At 45.1% G+C, this 11,551-nt stretch overlaps 1 pseudogene; it reads right to left on the bottom strand.

Annotated features, from left to right (window-relative positions):
• Window positions 1-1,391: 1,391 nt before the first annotated feature.
• Window positions 1,392-2,013, bottom strand: LOC142848711 (large ribosomal subunit protein uL1 pseudogene; annotated as a pseudogene).
• Between the last annotated feature and the right edge of the window lie 9,538 nt (window positions 2,014-11,551).

Genomic DNA, 11,551 nt, shown 5'->3' on the forward strand with positions numbered 1-11,551 from the left:
ATAAACTTCTCATTAAAAAAAAAACAGAAACAACTCTGGAAAATTTAAAAAACATGCAGATAGGGGTCTTCTTGAATCTCCAAGCTGTGAATGAAGCTATAACACACGAGAGAGATCCTGCAATCTGTTGCGAGAACAGTTCTGAAGCCTGTATGCCCAACAGATATGCTGAAACAGGACAAAGCAGAGTTCTCAGCAGCTAGCGCAAACATGAGGCTCAGAACCCCAGGCTAAGACTCCACCGAGGTCACACTGGAAAAAACTCCAGCCTTAAAGAACTGGCTACAACCAACCTAAGGGAATCTTAAACCAAAAGGCCCAGATTTAGCAGTCGGTGTGCAGACACACAGCATGAGACCCACAGAAAGCTGGTTGTGTTGGGGACTGGAGAGCTGGCCAGAAATGAGGAATGTTGGGGTTCAGCTCCCAGCATCAGCCAGGATGCTCCTGATGGCCTGCACCTCTTCTGGCTCACTCACAGGTAAGTAGCCACACACAGAGATACACACATACATGGATGAAAGTAACACAAGTGGTTTTTTCTTATTTATGTATGTATGTATGTATGTATGTATGTATGTATGTATTTATTTATTTATTTATTTATTTATGATTTCTGTCTCTTCCCCGCCACCGCCTCCCATTTCCCTCCCCGTCCCCCAATAAAGTCCCCCTCCCTCGTCAGCCCAAAGAGCAATCAGGGTTCCCTGCCCTGTGGGAAGTCCAAGGACCACCCACCTCCATCCAGGTCTAGTAAGGTGAGCATCCAAACTGCCTAGGCTCCCACAAAGTTAGTACCTGCAGTAGGATCAGAAACCCATTGCCATTGTTCTTGAGTTCTCAGTAGTCCTCATTGTCTGCTATGTTCAGCAAGTCTGGTTTTATCCCAGGCTTTTTCAGACCCAGGCCAGCTGGCCTTGGTCAGTTCCCGATAGAACATCCCATTGTCTCAGTGTGTGGGTGCACCCCTCACGGTCCTGAGTTCCTTGCTCGTGCTCTCTCTCCTGCTCCTGATTTGGACCTTGAGATTTCTGTCCGGTGCTCCAATGTGGGTCTCTGTCTTTGTCTCCTTTCATCGCCTGATGAAGGTTAATATTCAGGAGGATGCCTATATGTTTGTCTTTGGGTTCTCCTTCTTATTTAGCTTCTCTAGGATCACTAATTATAGGCTCAATGTCCTTTATTTATGGCTAGAAACCAAATATGAGTGAGTACATCCCATGTTCGTCTTTTTGGGTCTGGCTTACCTCACTCAGGATAGTGTTTTCTATTTCCATCCATTTGCATGCAAAATTCAAGAAGTCCTTGGTTTTTACTGCTGAGTAGTACTCTAATATGTATATATTCCATACTTTTTTTTTTAGAGTAGCACGAAGGTTTATTGGGGCATCCTAGTAAAGATGCTGGGGCTTGCCCATGGTGCTCTTGATATACAAAGGCCGGACATTTTGCCAGTTCTTCTTGAGCAAGAACACCAAGAAATTGACAGCCAAGTGGATGTTGTAGACCAGCTCGTTGTCAGTCATCTTCACGTGGCCGACAGCGACACCCAGACACAGCACCTTCTTCATTTGGAACTTGATCGTGGACTTCACCTCGTCCACTTTGGCCACCATGTATTCATTGTGTGTCAGCAGGGAAGGGAACTTGCCAGCCTTGTTCAGGCCTGGGCCCAGGATACGCGGGATCTGCTTGATCAGAGACTCAGGCCAGAAAGGCGTCATACTTCTTGGCCAGCTTTTTGACCAACTTCTTGTTCTTATTGAGCTTTTTCAGCGCCTCGATGTCCATGTGGGGGATATCCACGGCCTTGGCCTCATCGCAGTGCTGCTGGTCCCCCAGGACGCACACCGAGAACTTGGGGCGAGGGGTGGACTTGAGCCTGACGGTGCCCGAGAAACGTTTGTCCTTCTGGGGGTCGTAGTTCTTCAGGCTGATCTGCAGCTCCACCATTTCCAGAAACTTGCGGTGCTTGCGCTGGTTCCCGTGCAGGACTTCCCGCACCGCCTCGTACAGGGTGTCGCGAGAGACTTTGCTGCTCTTGGCTGGAGAGGCTGCGGGAACCGGAAGAGACATTCCATACTTTCTTAATCCATTCTTCCATTGAAGGGCATCTAGGTTGTTTCCAGGTTTTGGCTATTACAAACAATGCTGCTATGAACATTGTTGAGCATATACTTTTGTTGTATGATAGGGCATCTCTTGGGTATATTCCCAAGAGTGGTATTGCTGGGTCCAGGAGTAGATTGATCCTGAATTTCCTGAGAAACCGCCACACTGCTTTCCAAAGTGTTTGCACAAGTTTGCATTCCCTCTTCTGGCTCACTCACAGGTAAGTAGCCACACACAGAGATACACACATACATGGATGAAAGTAACACAAGTGGTTTTTTTTTAAAAAAAAAAAAGATGGGGGGGTGAGTATGGAATGACAAAACATTCCTAAATTTGGTGGGATAAAGAAAAATCTTTCTTCCCTCTCCATTACCACTGTGAGCACTTAAGCAGGGCAACCACAGAGAGCTGGGGACACCATGCCCAGCTTGCTGAAAACAAAAGATAAAGAGAAAATCTCAAAAACTGGCTGAAAGTTGAGGAGCAGGGAGAGATGAACACACCGCTACCACCAACAGCTCTCTCCCGTTAGCCCCCAATGGGATCTGAGAAGGGGTACTCATGGCTTCTAGATCTGCACTGGAAATATCTGTTTAATTTTGAGTGGATAATGCATGAACGTGCTTTTAAAAAAAAATCTAGTAATTCTGTATTAGAGTTCGGTCCTAGAACCATCAGAGTTTTGCGCACACCCGGTAGAGGATTTGTACACACAGCAATGGAACAGCAGAGGCTGGAAATCCAGTCTGTGTGACACTGTCTCCGCATCTGATATTAGAATCTGCAGATATGAATAGAAAGGTAAGGGATGCCAAGGACAAGCTGGAACCCTTATGTCTGATGAGAACCATGGAGGGTGGACCAAAGAATGTTGGTTCTCAGTGCTGTGACCTCGGTGTGCTGCAGGAGAGGTTGGTTCACTCATCACAGCGAGGCAGAGAAGTCAGAGCTGGTGGAGAAGTCAGAAAAGATCAAATTTCCATCTAAGAGAGAGGACCCAGTGCGAGCACAGACCCTGCCTGCCTTATGACAGCACTGGCTGCCAGCAGGTGAGCAACAGCAGTGTGAGCTAGGCATGTCTTTGCTTCTACCTTCTGAAACTCGTCCAGTAGTCTCTAACTGGAAAGACACAGCATAAGGAATTCTGGGAAATGTAGTTGAGCCGAGCCAAGAACATACTGCAAAGCTGCTACTCATGTAAGAGGGTTCCAGTTAAAATTCTTTCGCACCGTACCCTCTCCATTTCCCTGCCCTTGAACAGCAATCCATTTGGCTATCAATTTCTTGTATTTCTTACCTAAAATATCCAACACACACACACACACACTTGAAGAGCATATGCTAAGCAAAATAAGTCAAAATTTAAAACCACCTGGTACTTGTATTTACACTAAAAACCACCTACAAGACAGCTCAGCAGGTAAGAGTCCTTGCCACACAACCCTGAACCTGAGTTAGAGCTCCAGGCGCGCATTAACTAGCCAGAGGAGAGGCTCACTTCTATAATACCAGCCCAAGGCCTCTCGCAGTGTGATGGGCAAGACAAGAGAGTCATCCTGTACTTAGACAGCGACAGCGGTGGTGACAGAAACAACAGGGGAGACCCTGCCTCAAAAACAAGACATAAGGACAGAACCAACTTTCAAATTTTGGGGTTTTTTGACCTCTACAAAGGCTCAGTAGCATGCCCATATCCATACCCTACACACATGCACACACAGTAATATATGCTATATATAATACTTAAAATAAACATATAAGTAGATCACATATTATACCCACTGATCAGTATCCTCTTTTTTCTCCTTTAAACTAAACACTGTGTTTTAGAAAAGATCCTTTGTACCACATTAAGGCTGAATAGTCAGTCCTCAAAAGAAAAGAACACAAATGTCCAAGCACTTGAGAAGTTTTTGACACCCTTAGCCTGCAGGGAAATGAAAATTAAACCTGCCTTGAGATTTCATCTCACCCAAGTTAGAATGGCTAGCATCAAGAAAATAAAATGTCTCAGATACTAAGGATGTGGGGAAAGTAATGGGGAGTACTTAATCACTGCTGGTGGGAGGGTAAACTCATACAGGCACCATGGAGCTCAATATAGAGACTGCTCCAAAAACTGAAACAGGGCTATCATATAACCCAGCAATTCCTCCCCTGGGTACACACCCAAAGAAACAAGCCAGCGTCCCACAGAGATTTGTGCATGCAATTTATTGTTGCACTATTCATAACAGCCAGAAAATGGAGCCAGCCTATACATCCATCAACACAGGAGGAATACAGAAAATGTGGTTCATATACACAACGGAATTTTGTGCAACCATAAAGAAAGACAAAATCATGACATTTGCCGAAAAGTGGATGCAGTTGGAAAACATATGTCAAGCAAAATAAACCAAATTCAAAAAGACAAAGACTGAGTATTTTCTCCTATATGTGGCATCTGTATTTAAAATAGTATTATGTGTTTGTAGATGTATGTATGTATGTCACAAAACTAGGAAAGAGATTGTGAGACAGAAGGAAGACATCTTAGGGAGGAAAGCAAAAAGAATGGGATCTATATGCTGAGACAGCGAAGAGGGTACTGCCTGGGTGACAAGTGCAGGACTCTGCTGGGGAGCACGAGGAAGGACAGCGGGTGACGGTGTAAGTGGGAACAGAATGTACTGGCGTGAGGCAAGAATATGCCATGGGGAAACCTGGTAACTTTCGTACTAACCTGAAAACTTAATATGATAGTTTGAGTGAGAAATGTCCCCCTAATCTGGACGTTTGAATACTTGGTGCCCAACTGAGTTGTAAGAAGCTGGAGAAAGTATGTCACTGGATGCAGGCAGGCTTCGAGAAGTTAGGGGTGCACCATTTGTGTGGGCCTCTGTGCTTTCTGCCCTTCCTTACCACGGCAGATCCTAATCCCTCAGGAACCATAAGCCCAAGTAGATTATCTTCTTTAAGTTGCTTTGGTCATGGTGTTTTACCATAGCAACATAAATTAGCCAATACATGTAGTAAATAAGTAACATAAAAATAAAAAGCAATGAGATGAGGGAATATGTAAAGATATGTCTTTTTTCTTTACTAATTGAATGGTATTTTATTATAAATATGTACCAAGATATCCTTAACCGAAACCTTGCCTGATTATTTTCAAAGGATGCTGTTTGATCCAACCTAGGAAGTTGTGGGGGACATTGCTGCTCAGTGCAAACCTGGTGTGATATCAACCAGAACCACAGTTACAGTAAGAAAGTGATGGTACAGGGTATACTAGCTCACACTCGTAATCAACGTCCGGAGCAAGCTCCAGGCCAGCCTGGTCTATGAAACAATCACCCCAGTCAGCGAGCAAGTGGCTGCTTCATGTACCCAGTGTCCACTGTTTGCCAACCACTCAAGTTCTGTGGACCTAAACCTTTTCTCTTTGACCTTGGCCAAAAAGGACGGGCTACAGCAACTAAGACCGGTAGGGGCCTGGTAAGAGAATCTTCCCAGTGAACAGAAACCAGTAAGTAATTCAGTATCCTTTGGACTGCTCCCCCAAAATGCTCATTAGCAAACATTTGTTGCACACTTTAGATGCAACCACCACACCCAGCGGAGTGGGGAAATCTCCCCATGTAAAGCATGACTGACAAGGTGCAGCCTAATGTCACCTTGCAACTATCAGATGGAAGGAAAGCTGTGTGAGCAAAGAAAGGCAACACCCACAAAGTCAGGTGGGCAGTTTCTTTGCCTAAGAACATTTTCATTGATTTTTCCATTATTGAATGTTTACTTAAAGGCCCTTGTCACCCTTCTTCCCAAAGGGTTTTATAAATGCTACATTTGCTTCATTCATGCTTCTGAAGATCTAGAGAGAAAATATCCTTATTTTAGTAGTCACTGTTTCAAAAGGTGATTGTAGAACAAACACTCTGACTCTTAGGGCATACTAGTAAAAAAAAATGTACAAAAAGACAAGGGCACAATCACTAACAACAACCTATCTCAAAGCAATGTGTGGTTCTGCTCTAAGATAGATAGATAGATAGATAGATAGATAGATAGATAGATAGATAGATAGATAGATAGATAGATAGATAGATAGATAGATGATAGATAGATACATACATACATACATACATACAAACATACATACATAGGTTTTAAAAAACAAACAAATAAATGTACTAAACAAACCAAGAGCCTTCAAGGACCAGACAGAAATCTGGAACACAGAGCCTTTTCCCATCATTTTTGAGAGGGAAAGACCTCATTATGGCTATAGAAAGCCGTGACTGGACAATCCATAGTTTGGATTCAAGCAGATTTTGCTGGGATACCAGTCTGTAATCCCAAAACTAAGAAGGCTGAGGTAGGAGGGTCAGTACAGGTTCAGGGCCAGCCTGAGCCAAAGAGACTCCATCTCAATAAGGGGGGTGTCTAGATTGACGGGCAAGAATTTGAGCCAGGACAAGTGTCTCAAGAGAAAGTGTGATGTCTCTTTTAGCCAGAACAAGCACAAAAGGAGGAAATGCAGCAGGTGAGACGGCTCAATGGGCAAAGTGCTAGCAGTACAAGCGTACACAGCTATAACCCGGTAATCCTACAGCGAGATGAAATCTGGAAACAGGAGAATCCCTCCCTCTAACTGGGAGCCCACAGGACTGCCAGCCTCATATATCAAATAGCAGAGAGACTGTGTCTCAAACAAGGCAGGGACCGACATCCAGGACTGTTCTCTGACCTCCAGAGTCACACAGGGGCACACATGCACCCTCACACAAGTATATGCGTGCACACACACATGCGCACGCACGCATGCGAGTTTTAAAAGTAAGCATTAGAGCAAGGCAAATCAATCGGAGTCACACTAAAGAGACCCTACAATGTCAGAATTGTGAGAAGAAATTGAAGTTAGTCTAAGTAAGATCAGACCCAGGCAGGAGGCAGTGTTGAGTCTCGACGTGGAACATTCAGATCAGTATTTGAGAATGGCTGCTTTCCAGGTCTGAGCTTAAGCTAGCCGGTGAGCTTGGCTACTCACAGGGTTCAACAGATTTACAAAAGCATCAGGAACACTCAGCAGAGCCAGCCACTAGGCATGCTCCCTCTTCCAAGGCTGGTCTCATGGGCTGCAACTCAGGGCCATTGGCCTCCATCCTTATCATATATCAACTAGAACAATGTCCAATAAAATCCCACAGGGTCCTAGAGACTAAGTTCTAATTAATGAGTTTTTGGCCCATAAAAACATGAGCAACAATGGAAAGGAGGAATAGATGGGAAAGGGGGCTATCCAAAGGCGAAGGCAAAATTAGGATTGGAAGCTTGGATCCAGGTCTAAAGATAACTCACTGAGCAATAATTCAATCCTTTCTTAACTTACTCAAGTCAAGTGTGAGCAGCTGTCATCTGGCCCCATGGTTTTAATTCAAACTATCCAGCAGAGGATGAGAACTTTCAGAATGGCAGAGGAATCCCCACTAGCTGTTTCTGCAGGGCTAGCAGGATGCAAAGCCAGTGCTAGGACTAAGAGAGCTCACGCCAGGGTGGCAGGGAAGGAGAAGTCACAGTGTGTCTGCATTGGCAAGGTGGCCTCTGCGCTTCCGCGGCTCTGAGTCTCAAGCACATGGGAGCCTTTTCTTCACCTTTGGAGAGCTCACAGTCCAGAGGACTTTGGAGAGTCTACAGCACTAGCAGTGCTGCAAGGGGATGGCTGAGCCGAGACTTTTTATAAATTGGGACAAGAACTTCGGAGCACTTGGTATCCTCCCTCTGCTTTCACATTTGATATGCTCTCTCTTTTAAATTACATTCATCTATCTGTTTATTTATGCATTACGTGGGCACACAAATGCCACAGCACTCATATAGACATCAGAGATCACCTTACAGGTCAGTTGTCTCCTGCCACGTGGATTCCAGGGAGGGAATTTAGGCAGTGGGGTTTTTCCAGGTTGAGCTCTCTCCTAAATCCTGGCCTGTGTTCCTGTTGCTCATCCTTCTGTGTACATTTTCTGTTACACCCGAGTTGGGTCATGACCTTGCCTGCAGGAGAAACTTTAAGAAGGCATATTAGTTAATTAAATACTTAATGTATTTACTTATTTAATGACTTAATTAGTCAGTCCGTTAGCCAATGACAGAGTTCTATCAACATGTGGTCAGCGCTCTTAAATGTTTAGTTTGGCTTTTGGAACTTCTGATACCTTTTGTAATAGAAACGGTAGTACAAATGAAGACCAGTTTCCTGTGCTGCCTGCAGAGTCTACGCAATAGCCTTCCTCTTCAGCCTGTGGGCTTCTCTTTTCATTCATGTTTGTCTTTTCAAGAGAGCCCTGGCTGTCCTGGAACTCATTCTACAGACCGGGCTGGCCTCAAACTCACACTGGGATTAAAGGTGTGCTACTTTTTAATGAAATTATATATATGTGTGTGTGTGTGTGTGTGTGTGTGTGTGTATGAATTTTTTGACAAATTATGATTTTTCAACTATAAAAATGGATTATACCTGGGATAAAATTACAAAGACTATCACAACAAATTAACTTGTGATAATATTTTGTTTTTAAATAATTCATAGTTATTAATATCATCATCATTATTGGGAGCACGTGTGTGCTGCAGTGAGTGCCAGAGGATCACTCTGTAGCGTCGGCTCTCTCCTTGCACATTCACATGGTTCCATGGAGCAATCGAAGGTCATCGCATTGCAGGTACTGCCACCCTCTGAGCCCCTGCTGGACTCTGCTGGGGATGTTCCGAGACAAAGCGGGTCCTGAGTTCCATTTCAGTACTTGAACTTAGAAAGAAGGTAAGCATGCACACACATATGCATGTGCACACCCTACTTGCTACAGTTGAAAATAGTCACTTGGAGAATATTGTTTTCCTGAGGGCCTCTAGTAAGAGACAAAATGGCTATTGGTTCTCTTAAGCAGGATGTTCCCATGGCTGAGATGTTTGTTGTTTTTGAGACAGGTCTGATCCGCAGCCCAAGCTAGCCTTTAGCTAGGAATCTTCCGGCCTCCTGAGTGCTGGGATACAGGTGTGGCCTTCCCGTCCTTCTCCATGTTTGTAAGTTTTCATTTGAAAGATAAAACATCCCATTTAATTTCTTAAACAGTTACAGAACCTTTAAGTCAAAATCATATTATTTGAATCAGATTGTTTTCTAAGTTCATTCTTGGTCCTTCCAACAGGACTACAGGAAGCACGCTGGGTCCTGCTCCTGTTCTGCCATCTGCATGATGTCACATGGGCCACCTTCATGCCCTTGTGGAAAACACTAGACAGTAAATTCCAGCACCGCCTTCCTCCAACCTCTCTCTTTTCAAATGGGTCTCATTTGGATCAGCTCAAGCTGGTCTCATATTCATGATTCTCCTGCCTCATACTTCCAAGCACATGCTGCCCTAGTGCCTAGTAACACGGCCCCTCTTTCACACAGCACTTCAGTTTTTAAGGGCATTCTCTTATTTTACTTTCCCTCTGACGTAGGAGAAAAAGTCTTTGGTCATGAAGCCCTCCACGGAAACCAAACAGATGGAAACAAGCAAGAATTCCAGAGTCCCAGGCAGCTTCCATGTTCCCACACCACTGCCCATCCCTACCCATCACTGCCCTAATTTCAGCTGGTACAAGGAAAACACTGTATTTCTTGTTTGCTCTTTGCTAGCAGGTTAAAATTCATTTAAGAAACCCAAGGTTTTGCTTTCAGAAAAAGTTAAACAAAATGTTGGTCTCATTCAAATGCTGTCACAAATGATTTAACCTGCCTTACCAGCTCCTGGCAGTACCTCAGCCAGTCATACCCATTTGGGTACAATGTCCTTGGAAAAAAAAATCAAAGAACCCCTGCCCTTGCTGAATGGCAGAATGCAGGGACACTCAAAGCCCAGAGCTGCAGCGTGGTAGTTTCTCTACTGATTCTCTCTCTCCTGTCCTCCTCCTCCCCACCCCCGCGTTTATTCACAACCCAGACCTCTACGGTGCAGTCGGAGACCAAACTCAGCCTTGGAGTCATTAGTTAATCATAAATCGTTATTACTCTCTCTCAGACCTTACAACCAGAGGCCGCCCTTCCCGGAGCAAGCCCACGTCCTCCCTTTGAGCAATGAATTGGACAACCCCAACTCAAACAGTAGCCTGCCCTGCGCGCAGACTTATCTGCCTGGCCTGGAGTGGACGTGGGCGGGCACAGGGAGAACAATGGCGCCCTGGCTGGAGGGACCATGTTATCGGGCTGCCATCAGAACAGGGCCAGCGCTTGTTTTCCTTTCTGTGGAGCCTACGAGCTGGTCCCCGTGTACAGTACCAGGCGGTGTAAAGGCGACTGCTGGGTTCCTCTGTTTGTGAGGCCTGTTGATACAAGGAGGGGTCCAGGTGATGCAGGCTTAGTCCCACCCTGGTTTTTCTGATAACCATAGATGAGAGAAACCCCACAGGCCCTTGGCCCTGGACTTGGGAGCGCCAATTTTCTAAGAATGGAGATACTCCCCCCACCCCCATCCCAGTTCGTGGAATGTTATGCAAGGAGGAATATTAATAACAAAAAGGCATTTTAGTGAAATGTTACAAATTGAGTAGCACGGAGAAAAGCATCAACTGGAGTCGCTTCAGCACAAGAGGCCTCAGGTCCTCATGCATCCATGGTCTCGTTCTGAGGAGGGCACTGGACTGAGTTTCAGTTGGAAGGCCAGCCCATTTCTTGATCTATTCCCAGTTTTCTAAGTAATTTATGTGACCCAGGAATTTTAGAGACACTACTGGAAGTTACTCAGATTTTTCTGTTTTTCATCTTTTTGCTAATTACATAAATTCTAGTTTGATTCATAATGCTACCCCAGGCTGGGGATAGTTCCATTGGTAGAAAGCCCTGGGCTGATCCTCAGCACCACCACGTTACATGCCTGTAATCCCAGCATTGGAAAGGGGAGGCCAGAGAAAGATAAGGCCAGCATGGGGTACCCGAGATGCTGCCTCCAAATAACAACAAAGCCAGACATATTCTGGGCCTGGCGACTCTGACCTTTAATCTCAATCACTGAGGGGAGTTCAAGACCGGCCTAAAGTGTGAGGTCAAGCTCAGCTATGCAATTTAGGAAAAGCAAGTCTGGGAAGAGGGCCCAGAAGCAGAGTGCTTGCCCCCTGCTTGCGCACGCGCGCACACACACACACACACACACACACACACACACCAACAAGCCAGGCTTGGTGGCATACACCTACAATTCTAGCACTAGGAAGACCAGGCAGAAGAAACTCCTCAATTTAAGGTCGGCCTGTGTCACACAGCAAGGTGCCATCGCAGACAAAAAGGAAGAAAGAAAATACCTCTGCTGAGGTAGGACAGCTTGGCATCCATTAGCAATTAACCTCATTCCTAGGCGGGTACTTCTACCTCCAACCTCGTATTCTAACAGATATCTGCAAGCTACTTAAAATT

The sequence above is a fragment of the Microtus pennsylvanicus genome, chromosome 4, assembly GCF_037038515.1.
Source record: "Microtus pennsylvanicus isolate mMicPen1 chromosome 4, mMicPen1.hap1, whole genome shotgun sequence".
NCBI lineage: Eukaryota > Metazoa > Chordata > Mammalia > Rodentia > Cricetidae > Microtus > Microtus pennsylvanicus.